This window comes from Balaenoptera acutorostrata, chromosome 6, assembly GCF_949987535.1.
Source record: "Balaenoptera acutorostrata chromosome 6, mBalAcu1.1, whole genome shotgun sequence".
NCBI lineage: Eukaryota > Metazoa > Chordata > Mammalia > Artiodactyla > Balaenopteridae > Balaenoptera > Balaenoptera acutorostrata.
In genome coordinates, this window is record NC_080069.1 from 121,515,815 (window position 1) to 121,528,266 (window position 12,452).

The following is a 12,452-nucleotide window of genomic DNA, read 5'->3' on the forward strand; positions in this document are numbered from 1 at the left end:
CACCTGGACGCCTGAGCCCCTCTCTGGTCCCCCCCTCCCCCAGAGTTCCCCTGCCCTCCTCCCCTTCTGGATGGTGGCCCCCTCGCCCATAAGCCCCTGGACAGTCTCACAAGCCCTCTTCCCTCTTACACTCCGTCCAAGTGCCACCAACAAAGCTCGTGGTTAATGCCTCCCATGGTCGTGTCTTTTTCCTCCCTCCGCAGCTAGACTATCATCCATCTCTGAAAGCTCCAAGGTACCAATCACAGCGTACTATGCCCCGTACGTGGCTGCCGCCACCTCTGCCATATAAAAGAAGCATTGCTTAAGGCCCGGCCTCACTGTCCTATAAAACGGCAACCCAGAACCCACCAGGACACAACCCCGAGGCTGCAGAGACAGGGGAGATGTAGGACCCTGCTCTCCAGCTGCCCAGCTTTGTGCTGGAATCCACAGCCGTCCTTATCAACCGGCTTCATTTTAGAGCCCCTTCCTCCCCTCCTGCGATCTGCTGTGCTAACAGGTCAGCTGCCACTTTGTGTTAAACTCCTTCTCACTTATTACAATACCAGTTTTTTATTGACATGGAAATAAAACTTACAATCAATGAGATATTATGAAATATACATCAAAACAAAAGTCACTAGAGCTGGCGTTTTCATCTGTTCTCGGGAAGGAACAAGGGTTTATCGGGGTGAAAAAACACTGAACATTTTTCTTCCCTATTACATGATGCGATTTTCAATGAATCTATAAAGAAAATGAAAACATAAATAGAGTAACCAAACAGAATGAACCCTGCAGCTGTCAAAACTTAAAACAGTTCCATTTTCCTTTGATTTCTGTTTTAAGTTTTGAAAAGTACATAGATCATTCCCTGATTTTTCTTTTTCTTTTTCTTTCTTTCTTTTTTTTTTTTTTTTCTTTTTGGTAGGGAGCCTCTTTCTTAAATCTGATTCCTCTATGGCCCACTGGCTTTGAGCCTTGGCAGCTGAACAGACCAAATGACCAAATGAATACGCCATTTATTTCTCATGCCGTCAGCCCTACCTCGGTAGAGGGGACCTCTTATTCTATTCCTTCTCCACGGTCTGGAAACGTACCCCTTCCCTTGTTGATGCCACATCAAAGTGGACTTAACAGCGTTTCTTCCTTTACTAAACTACTGGCACACGGGAGAAGGAGGGCAAAGGAGGAGCCCTTCCCAGCTGGTGGGCACCTGCTGCGTGCCCGGCACCTCACCTCGGTCATCTCTTCTAAATCTTGTCATTACACCCTGGGGTGGGGGTGGTTATCCCCGATTCACGAATGATGAGGAACTGAGACTCAGAGAGGTGAGGAAGGATCAGAGCCTGGATTCCGTTCCCATCCGTCTACACCAGGTGGAAGCGGCGAGGACCTCTGAGACGGCCTACTTGAGTGATCTCATAGTTTTCTTAAAATCGAAGAACCCTTTCTTCCAAAGAAGTCTGACATGGAGACCCCCATAAATAAAGGGTGTCTCCCAGCGGCCGTCTGGCCGACTCAGGATGCGGGCTTTGTGTTCCGGGAGGCTCTCCTTTGCATCCACCTGAGGTTCTCTGAGTTCCACTCTGATCTCCTCCACGGTCCCGGGGACGGGCAAGGCAGGGCCTCGGGGGGAGAGAAGGAGCCAGGCACAAGCATCCAGGTCTCTGGACCCGCAGTCCAGAGCTCCTTCTCCCCCTTCCCCCAACAGCGGCCTTCCAGAAGCGAGGCCACGCCACACAGAGTAGGGGCAGAATGTGAAACGGAGTCCATCCGGCTTCACTGGTCCTCGGGTTTCAAACAAATATTCGTGAAGCTCTAAGACGCCTCTAAAAGACATGCCTGCACCAGCTTCTGCCGTACGGACCATCAGAGCAACACGACTGGGGTGGGAAATGGTCCCCCAGCCCCCGAATCCACCTCCGCCAGTCTCACCTCCTTGAAGCTAAGCAATGTCTTCCAACCACGTTGTCTCACAGCGAGACAGCAGCCACTTCATTTGCATTTCTTTCCTCTCCCATCCCGAAGAGAGAGAGAGCAGTTTCCTAAATTGCCCGGATGAGAGGCATGGCATACCTTTCCTGTGGACGTATTAATTTTTCTTTTTATTGAGGCAAAATTTACATAAAGTTAACTATTAACCATTTTTTCAATGTATGATTCGGTGGCATTTAGCACCTTTACAATGCTGTGCACTCACCCTCTCTATTTAATTCCAAGACGTGATCATCACCCCAAAAGGAAATCCCGCAGCCACTAAGCAGTCACTGCCATTCTCCCCTCCCCCCATTCCTTGGCCATCACTTATCTGCTTTCTGTCTCTGTGGATTTACCTATTCTGGACACTTCATGTAAATGGAATCACACATTATGTGGCCTCTGTCATCTGTCTTCTCTCCCTTAGCATATGTTTTCAAGGTTCATGCATGTGTGAGGACTTCATTCCTTTTTACGGCTGACTAATATTCTACTGTATATGGATAGACCACAATTTTTCCATTAACCAGTTGCTGGACATCTGGGTGCTTTCCATCTTTTGGCCCTTGTGAATAATGCTGCTGTAAACATGCATGTACACATGTTAGTTTGAACACCAGTTTTCAGTTCCTTTGGGTCTATATCTAGGAGCAGAATTTCTGGGTCACACGGTAATTTGACGTTTAATTTTTTGAGGAGCCATCAGTTTTATAGCTAGTTCTCTGTTCACACAGATGGAGACAGAGTCGCTGATAATTCCACCCAGTGGACAGGCTAATGACATCCACCGGCTAGTATGACTGTTTCTTATTGAGAACTTTCCAGGCCCTCTGCTGAGAACTCCCCCTGCATCACGAAATGCTCCAACAACCCTCCGAGCTGGGTACCCCCATTATACCTATTTTATAGGTGAGGAAACTGGGGCTCAGAGGTTCAGCAACTTGTTCAAGGCCACACAGAGTTGAGAAGCCAGAATTCCAACCTGGGCATTTGGCCCCAAACTTGTGTTTTTACGCATCAAACTGTAAAGTCCCAATAAGCTGCCAAATGATTTCTGTTTGGAGCTGGAATGGGATGGGCCGTAGGCAGGCAGCAGCCAATCTGCAACTAGCCAATAATGCTGCTAATTATGCCCGGCTCAGACTGTTAGGAAACTGAGTCTACCTTCTTTAAGCATGCCCCAGCTGTGTGTTCCCAGAGCTGGGGGCTGGGGGCTGGGATTAAACCCCACGCAGTGGATAACCCACAAAACAGGCGAGTGACACTTAGCAAAGCATCACCCCGGTGACTTCTCTCCATCAGGGCGTTTAGCTTTATCCCTTGTGTGTTCAGAAAATGGCCAGTCTTGCCCGTAACAGCTCCATTTACTGGGCACCCTCTCCGCATCCACTGTGGTGCCGAGATCATCTTGTTTACTCCTCTCAGCCACAGACCTAAGGTGGCGTGCTGTTTCCCCCATTTTACAGATCGGGAACTTGGGGCGCAGATAGGTTGAGTGACTGTTTCAAGACCACGTAGGTGTAATTGACAGAGCCCATGTTGATCCTGACGTTCCAATTCGAGAGCCCTGCTTGTAAGAAGGAGTCCATCCTCACCACCTCCCAACCGTGGAGGTACCGTCTCTTTTAGGGGCTTCTGACGTTACCCAGGAGGAAGTTTCTGGGAGTTCATTTCCCAGGACAATGAGCTACCTCTTGAGAGTGGCTTGGGTCTGTTCGTAATCAGGTGATCCCTAGCCACTTTTCATTGCTTTAAAAAAAAAAAAAAATCCAAATCATGGTGTTTGTTCCTTCCAACCTCTCATGTTTGCCTTTTTCGAAAGGCTGTGCGTTTCCCCTCATCCACCTAAACCTGCTGTTGAGTTACTGGCCCCCCGAGGCCGCGGGCTCAGAGCAAGGCATGCGTGCACTTTGCTGCTTGCTGCCTTCTCGGAGTGTAATCAAACATCAAGCTAAGTAGCAAATAAATCTCTCGATCTCATAAGCTGCACAGCGAGATCATGTAAATGCAAATGAAGGAGCTGGTTTCAAGCTGTCGAGGGGGAGGGGAGAGAACGCCGGGGCCCTGTCACCGTGACTGCCTCACGCGGCAAGGGCCATACATCAGCTGCAGTAACGGTTCTGGCAGCACCGAGGGAGCCAGGGCTGCCCCGGGGAGGACGGAAAAGCCGGGCAGGTGGCAAGACACAGGCAGCCCTGGGTCGTGGGAACCAGGCAGGGGCCGGCCGAGTCGGGTGGCCGGGCAGGCGCAGTGGGGCCTGGAGAGGTGTCCGCACTGCCTGGGGCTCCCCTTGTCCTGAGCTGGTGACCTGCTCTAGTAGTAGCAACAATGACAGCAGTAACAGAGGCCACTGGATATTGGGCTCCAATCCTCGGCCTGGGGAGATTTTACAGGTGAGGAAAGGGGACCAGACAATTCACGTGACTTGCCCAAGGTCACACAGGAAGTAGCAGAGCGAGGTCTCAGCTCTGTGACATTAACCTGCTGGTTTCCGGTATCCTCCTGCTGGACCTGCGGCTCTCCCCTCCCCTCCCTTTCCTCCCCGACCCAGCGGCGGCCAGCTCAGCCCCCATTATAAACTTGATGACATAGGAGAAGAACCTTAACTTTGACCCTTGGCAGGAGTATAGAAAATAGAAACTTTGGCTTTAACTCTGCCTTTTGACTTTTTAATTATAAAAGTAAAATCTCAGTACCCATCACCCCCACCCCGACCCCTGCCCCCGCACCCTGCCCCTGCCCAAAGGCTGCACCTCTAAGGACATATCCTCACACAATCACTTACGTTGTTATGTTTCCTTCCAGTATTTTTTCAATGAATTTTTTCTACATGTTGTAACAATAGTGTATGTAAATTTTTGAATCCTGCTGATTTTTTTTCACTTAACGTTATTTTATATGCCTTTGATCATATATGGATGTGGTCTTCTGGTGTGTGGTTTTTCAGTATCATTATGCGATGTTCAACTGCCACTCACACAATGCACATCGTTCAAAGAATCCGGCTTCTGAGACGACGCCGGAGTCCTTTGATGCATAATGCACCTGATTTCACATGATTGTTTATCTGACGTTCTCATTATGGAAATAAATAAATATCCTCTATGCTAATCATGATCACAATTTGCATTTATATTGTGCTTTTCATTCGAGGATCTTAAGTTGTTTTATAATAATGAACTCCCCCTCCATGAGCGAGATGGGACATGTGTGCATGTGCGTGTGTGGGCAGAGCCGTGTACAGATATTTATTTAATAACTACCAGGCAATAACTGTGGGATTTCATGGAACTACGCTTTAATAGGATGTGGGAAAGTGAGTGGAGACTTCTCAACTGTCGAGCAAATATACATTTAGTTCAGACTCTGGACGAGAGTGTTAATGAGCTACACTGTTCTGAGGCTGCCAGGAGGTGGGAGTGGTGCCTTTAGGGGGCTTAGTCCTCTTACATGAACACCTAAGATTGGTCTAGAACCCAGGCATCAAGCTCCCAGACAGATCTAAAACCCATCTTGGAAATGACCACCAGCTCGTTTGTCCAGAGTGACATCCAGTTCAGACCGTCCAAGAAACGAAGCCAGTTAATTTCACCCATTTTCACCTCTTTGGTTAAGACTCAAAGTTAAGACTTTTTAAAAGTATATGAGGTGGGAAATCATTAGACTGGAGTTGCAAGGTTGGGTAACTTGTTTTGAAGTTGTCCCAGGAAAATGGGCTCTGGCGCGGCTCTGGGGATAGGGGTCCTCCTTCCTGGGTCTCAGGTGACTTTAGTAGCCTGTGGGAAACGCCACTGGTACTTGCCTCTGGAAAGCCCCAGCGGTCCTGATGCTGGTGACGGGCTGCTCCAAGAGGACTTCCGGGCCAGGGGCTGCCTGCCCGGCCCAGTTCCCATTGCAGGTTTCCAAGGCTTGGTCCTCGATGTCGGGGAGCGGAGGGAGCTGCCGTGCAGAAGGAGCCCAGAGAATCCCAGGACCCCCTGGGACAGGGAGCGAGATGGTTTTAATTAGAGCTGAGAGATGGGAAATAAGGCAGCGAGGGATGACATCTTAATGAGGTTTAATGAAGCTGTCTGCTGATGGGGACAGCTGTCACCCAGAGCTGTATTCTAGCCAAGCCACTTTGTGACAGAGGAAACTCAGAAAAAGGCACAGTCTGAAAGCAGTTGAGAAGGGCTGGGTGGCCAGACTCAGAGCTGGGGTTTTTCTCCTGCATTGGCCTCTTGATTCTAACACCTCAACAACAAGGGATTCCAGCTAGTAGGCCAGATTTGAATAGCTTCCAATATTTCACAATTCCCCTTTGTGCAAAGCTAAGGTATGCCTTTGAAAAGACCTTGAGGATCGTGCGCGAGATGTCTTAGAATTCAGCCATAAGAAACGAGAAATACAGGGAGGGCTTGCATTTGGGGGCTGAAAGGGATCCACCATCCCATCCCTTTCTGAGACTCAATTTCCCCATCTGTCTAGTGGTGACCGCGTGGCCTCCGTTACAGAGATGTTGTGAGGGGCCACTGTAGGTGAGCACAGAGTTACGATGTCAGAGGGCTGGGTTTAACGCCAGCTCTTCCATTTACTACCTGGGTGCCTTTGGGCAAGTGTGAGCCTCTTTAAGTTTCAGTTTTCCCAACCATCAAATGGGAAAACAACCTCCCAGTGAGGTTGGCAGAGTTCAGGGTGAAGCACGAAAAGCTCTCAGGACACAGTAAGTGCTCAATAAAAGTGTTTGCTAAATGAGGTCACGGGGCATAACATGAGCCTTGCACGTAGGAGGTGCCCAATCAATGTTCACTCTCTTCCTCATTTCTTTCTTTACTTCTGTAGTAAAGAGAACAAGGTGGTTCCCAGGGATCCCTGGGCAGGGAGGGTGCGCTCAGCCTTCACATGGCCCTGCAACTGTGCCATCTGCCCCAGGACCTTTGGACATTCCAGCTGAGAGCCATCTCTCATCCTATTCTGGGCTGGAGGGGCAGGCTGCCTGGGGGACTCGGGTGGCCAATCAAAGCTGAGATTTGTGGTCACATCTCATCAGTTTCATGACCAGTTTGCCTGCATCTAGAAGTTCAGGGTCAGGAGCTCCTCTGAGCACCTGTTTATCAGTCCTTAGCTGGTCCCCTGAGGTGCCCAAAGACCTGTAGTTTCCTCTGTCAGGAAGCTATTCTCTGTAGGCTTCTAGAAAGCCCCTCTGGACAAGTTGGGGAGGGAAGCCCAGAGTCGGTGCCGGGCCCTCCCACCTCTGGCTGGGTCCTCTTTGCTGCTTCCAGGGAGCCCCTCGGAGAACCCTCGGCACTCCTGTTCTCACTGGCTGTCCCACTGGAATCTTCTTCAGGTTGGCTCTCTCCCAAAATGCCAATCCAAGATCTGGGTCTTCTCTCCTTTCCAGCCCTGACCCAGGCATGACTCAGCTGTCCCGTGTCCAGGTCACTGAAATGACGGCTCTTCCCATAACGCACAGTCTATACATCAAACGGCAGCCTGTAGCTGGGGCTCTCCTGGACAGAAGGCTACTTATGTCCTCTGTGTGTATGGAGGGCGCCGTGCAAACAAGTCAGATGCACCTGTTCTGCGTGAGCAAAATCCAGTCCACAGAGCTAAGGTCCGTGCACAGGATAAAACAATGGAGAGTCCCGGGCAGTTGCTGCTAAGTGCCAAGAGGCGGCAAAAATTGCGTGGAGTCAGATGTGGGTTCAAATCCACCCTTGCCCACTCATTAGCTGGGAGGCTTTGGGCAAACAAGCCCCTACAGCTGTCTGGACCTCCCTTTCCCACCCGAAAACCCGTGTAGTTTCCAGGGCTGCTTTACGCGTTAGTGGTACCCTGGGGGGCAGTGAAGCACCCCCGTGGACCCTGCCCCACGGTCGCCATGATTACGGTGTTGCCGTGGTCGGTGGTGGTAGCACCAGGGCGGGGCCAGTCGGCACATCTCGTTGGGCAGCTGAGCTGGTAATGGGTGAATACACTGCTCCTCCAGGGCGTTCACATGTTAACGCAGGGACTCTGAGACACACGGCCCGAACCTAAAGGATCAAACTGCCAAGGGTGGAATTTCAAGCATGACGGTAATATCAGGACCCCACCGCTCTTGCGACATGTGGCCGCCTTGCAGACGGATGCGCTCTGAGGGAGGGCGGGGGGGGCAGGACCGCGGGGTGTGAGGGGCACCCACATCAGGTCGGGAAACAGGACCAGTGCCCCCGAAGACTCCTTGTGCTGCTTGCAGCCACCATCCCCACCCCCATGGGACCCACCCTCCCGACTTCTGAAACCAGACGTTAGTCATCCTGTGTTTGAACTTCATTTGCATGGAGCAGTGCCTGCCTTGTGTGTCCAGCTCCTTCTGTCCCACATTTGTGTGAGACCCGCCCAGGTGGTTGTGTAGAGCTGTTCTCTCGTTCCCGGTGCCATCGAGCAGTTCCTAACCTATTGGCATTTGGGGCCAGAGGACTCTTTGTTGTTGGCGGTGGGGCCTGTCTTGCGCATTGTGGGATGTTTCACAGCATCCCTGGCCCCCACCCACTGGAGGGAGGGTAGTACTGCCTCCTAGCTGTGACAACCAAAAACGTCTCCAGACGCAGGCAAATGTCCTTGGGGGCTGGGGGCACAATTGCCCCCAGTTGAGAACCACTGCTATAGAGTGTTCTATTGAATGAATATGTCACCTTTTTTTTTTTTATCCACCTGGGATGGCCATTTGGGTAGTTTCCGGTGCTTGGCTATCACAAACTGAGCTGCTATGAGCATTCTCAGACATCTCTTTGGGTGGACTTGGGCACTCATTTCTGTTGGGTGTCCAGGAGGGAATTGTTGGGTTATCAGTAGGCATATGTTTAGCTTTCATAGATACTGCCAAACAGTTTTCTGCAGTGGTTGTACCAATTTACATTCCCACCAAGAGCATGAGTGTTCCAGTTCATGTCTTTACCAATATTTTATTTTGTACTTCTCAGACATTGAGCACCTTGACATATGGGTCCTGGCCACTGGGACATCCCCTTAATAAAGTGCCTATTCAAGTCTTTTGCTCATCTTTCTATAGGATCGTCTGCCTTTTTCTTATTGATTTGTAGCAGCTCTTTATATATGATGAATAACAGCCCTTTGTCAGAAATATGTATTGCGAACACCTTCTCTCACTCTATAGACTCACACATTTTTAGAGCTAGAGGCAGTCTGTGCTCCCCTATCAAACCCTCTGGTGGCCTTGGTTGTCATTACTGGTTCAGTTTGTCCTTTTAGCAAGATAAGGAATTTCATAAGGGAAGGGGGCAGTATGTGTCTGCTTTGTTCACCTTAGAACTCCTGGCACAGAGGTCGGTGCAGAGGAGATACAAAATAAATATTTGTGCAGCGAACGAATGAGCGACTTTCCCATTGGGATGACCTTTGCACCCCAAGGCTTCAGTATTTCTGGCCGTCGTTGATTCCTAGGCAACCCTCACTAAAAAGCGTGGAGATTGAGGCACCCGCCTGCTTCCGTGCCTCCTTCACCGCCAGGCCCCGCCCAGTGGCAGCCTCTGAGTCTGTCTGTCGTTCCTCTGCCAGCTGGACTTCTGCCCACCTGCACCTGCCAGAGGGAGGCGGGGCCTCTCCCGGAGAAGTCACATTTTAATTAACTTCCCTTGCCGTCACCTCACCGGAGAGGCCAGATCATTTTCATAAACAAATGAGGAGCCAGGGCTTTGTCTGCAGCTCAGAGTGAATCACACGGAAGGAAATCCAAACAAACCACCCAGCCAGGGCCCCCACCTGAAACTCAGAACTCTCAGCTCTCGAGGGAGGTAAAGGCCTGGGATTTGAGATGAGAAGGAAGAGGGAGAAAAAGGATGAGGCAGTGTGTAGGAAAGAACTGCCAGAGTTTCCAAGGAGGCAGTTGATTCATTCATTCCCTCACTCAGCCCCTCTTTACTAGCATCTGTTCTCTGCTGATCTCTTTGAAAAAGAGGGGTGAGAATAAAAACTACGTGGCATGTGGGGAATCTCTGTACTTTCTGCTCAATTTTGCAGTGAACTTTACATTGCTTTAAAAATAAAGTCTATTTTAAAAATAATTAACCTTAAAAGGAAGGAAGGAAGGGAAAAAGGAAGGAAGGAAGCAAGGAAGGAAGGGAGAAAGGAAGGAAGGGAGAAAGGAAGAAAGAGAGGAAGGAAGGAAGGAAAGGAAGGAAGGGAAAAAGGAAGGAAGGAAGGAAGAAGAAAGGAAGGATGGAAGGAAGGAAGGAAGGAAGAAAGGTAGAAGGAAAGAAAGACTTAGCAGACAGTCTACCGAGGGAGACAGACATTAAACTGATCATCACACAATTAATGACTTAATTACACTACTTTGTAATCTTTAATGGCTTTACTGAGATATAATTCACATACTATACAATTCACCCATTTAAAGTATATGATCCAATGGCTTTCAGCATATACACAGGATTGTGCAACCAGCACCACAATCAATTTTAGAACATTTTCATTATCCCCCAAAGAAGCCTTATATCCCTTAACCATCACCCCTCAATCATTCCAATCCCCTCTCCATCTCAGCCATGGGCAACCACTAATCCACTTTCTGTTTCTATGGATTTGCCTGTTCGGGACATTTCTTGTAAATGAAATCATACAACATGTGGTCCTTTGTGACTGGCTTCTTCACTGAGCACCATTTTGTAATGGCCAGTCCATGCTGAAGCTGGTTCTACTGCGTAATTTTGAAGTGCCCTAAAGGTGGAGCTCAGGGCCCTATGGTGCCTTAGACAAGGAAGTTTGTCTGCACTGAGGGCAACCCCGGAGGGCTTCCCAAGGGAAGTGGTTTTTAATCTCAGGCATTTAGAGAACACCTGTTATGTGCCACCAGGCAAAAGAAGTCAATAGAAGCCAATAGAAGGTTGTGTAGGATATTATATTCCAGGCAGGCTGGCCCGGCATGTGCATTCCTGGAAACTGAGAAGGTCATTTCAGTTCTAAGCCCCAAATGAATAGAATGGATAGTAAGTGTTACCAGACCCAGATGAGGGAGAGGCCACAGTGAGCCCGAGGGGTCCAGAGAGCTTGAAGAATAAGAACCAGAAAGGGGAGGGCAGGCCAGGAGCAAAAGAGGCTGGGACTCTGGCAGACCCTTCAGGGGTGGGGAGTGGTCTATTGTGCCTAAATCTCAGGACCACGTGGAGTATCCAGGAAGGCAAAGCTGCAGAGGTGGATGGGGTTGGAGGGTGCAGGGCCCAGACTGCCAGCCCAAGGGAGGGGTTTCTTCCGAGACCGTGATGAGCCATTATGGGTGGTCCCACATCATCCACCTCTATGCGCCCAGGTCTCCGGGAGCCAGAGACAAGGGGAGAGAGATTGATGGGCAAAGGAGAAAGGGTGAGCCCGGAGCCACCAGACTCTCTGGACGGGCTTTGGTGAGGCCAGAGCCAGGGATGTCCTGGGAGATGTAACACCCTGCAACTGGGAGCCCACTGCCTGGGGCCCGTGGGGGTGGGAGGAGCAGCTGCACCCCCCCAGCTCAGTAAGGTCCATGGTCCCCGGGGCCTGATGGCACCGGGAGCGTCACACACCTGGTTGGTATCTCTTTAGCAGGTGGATTTGAATGTGGGCTGGCGACACAGCCTGGGTTCAAATCTCAGCTCTGCCACTTCTTCCCGTGTGGCCTCGTGCAACCTGTCTTGACCTCTCTGTGCCTCAGCTTCCCCATCTGAGACATGGGGACAGTGGTGGTTTGCCTCACAGGGCAGCTGTGAGGACTAAGTAAGAGAGGCGTATGAAGAACCCAGTGCTGTGTCTGGAACACAGACCTCTGCAGGTGTCCATTGATGGAGAGCAACGATCTAAGCACCGTACAGGACAGGACCTCTGAGCTCAGGGAGCTGCTGGTCTAAAGAGAGGCAATGCAGCATCATGCCTAAGCGCTTCACCCCGAAGCCAAACACAGGTGCATCTGACATCCAGCCCCATCCTTTAGGAGCCGTGGATCGTGACCCCGCCACTCTGGGTCTCAGCTTCCCCACCTGTACAATGGGGGAAATGATGTGGTTGATAATAGAGCAATTTCATCCCTACAAACCCCTTCTGGGGGGTTAAGGAGTTGACCAGAGACCCAAAGAGTGAGAATGGCGGTCCAGCCGCCAGGAGGGTGACAGTGGGCCTTGTCACCGTATCCCCACCCTCAGGTGACATCCAAGGAAGCAGCTCCAGTGACGATGATTTGAGCCGTCTCCAGTAGGAATGAAGGGTTAGGGAGGAAAGATGCCCCCTCCCTCAAGTGTGGCCCCAGGTGAGTCTCCGTGAACCGGGTCTTTCCGTCCATCTGCCAGATACATCATTCCATCCATCATTTCCGGCTCTAGGTTGCCAGATCTGGGCTGGACCCCAAATACGGCTGCTCAGTGCAGGGACTGTGCCGCCCTTCTCTCCTGCTGCACAAATGCACGTCCTCCCTCAAGGCCTCGGTCCCGACCGCACCCCACCCCCCACACGAGGGTCCTCCTGACTCTGCTCGCCTCACCCGCCCC

General features: G+C 50.7%; 1 protein-coding gene across 2 annotated transcripts in view; it reads left to right on the forward strand.

Moving 5' to 3' along the window:
* Nucleotides 1-12,452, forward strand: part of CFAP77 (cilia and flagella associated protein 77) — a 141,443-nt gene that overhangs the window by 66,540 nt on the left and 62,451 nt on the right. The window lies entirely within an intron of this gene.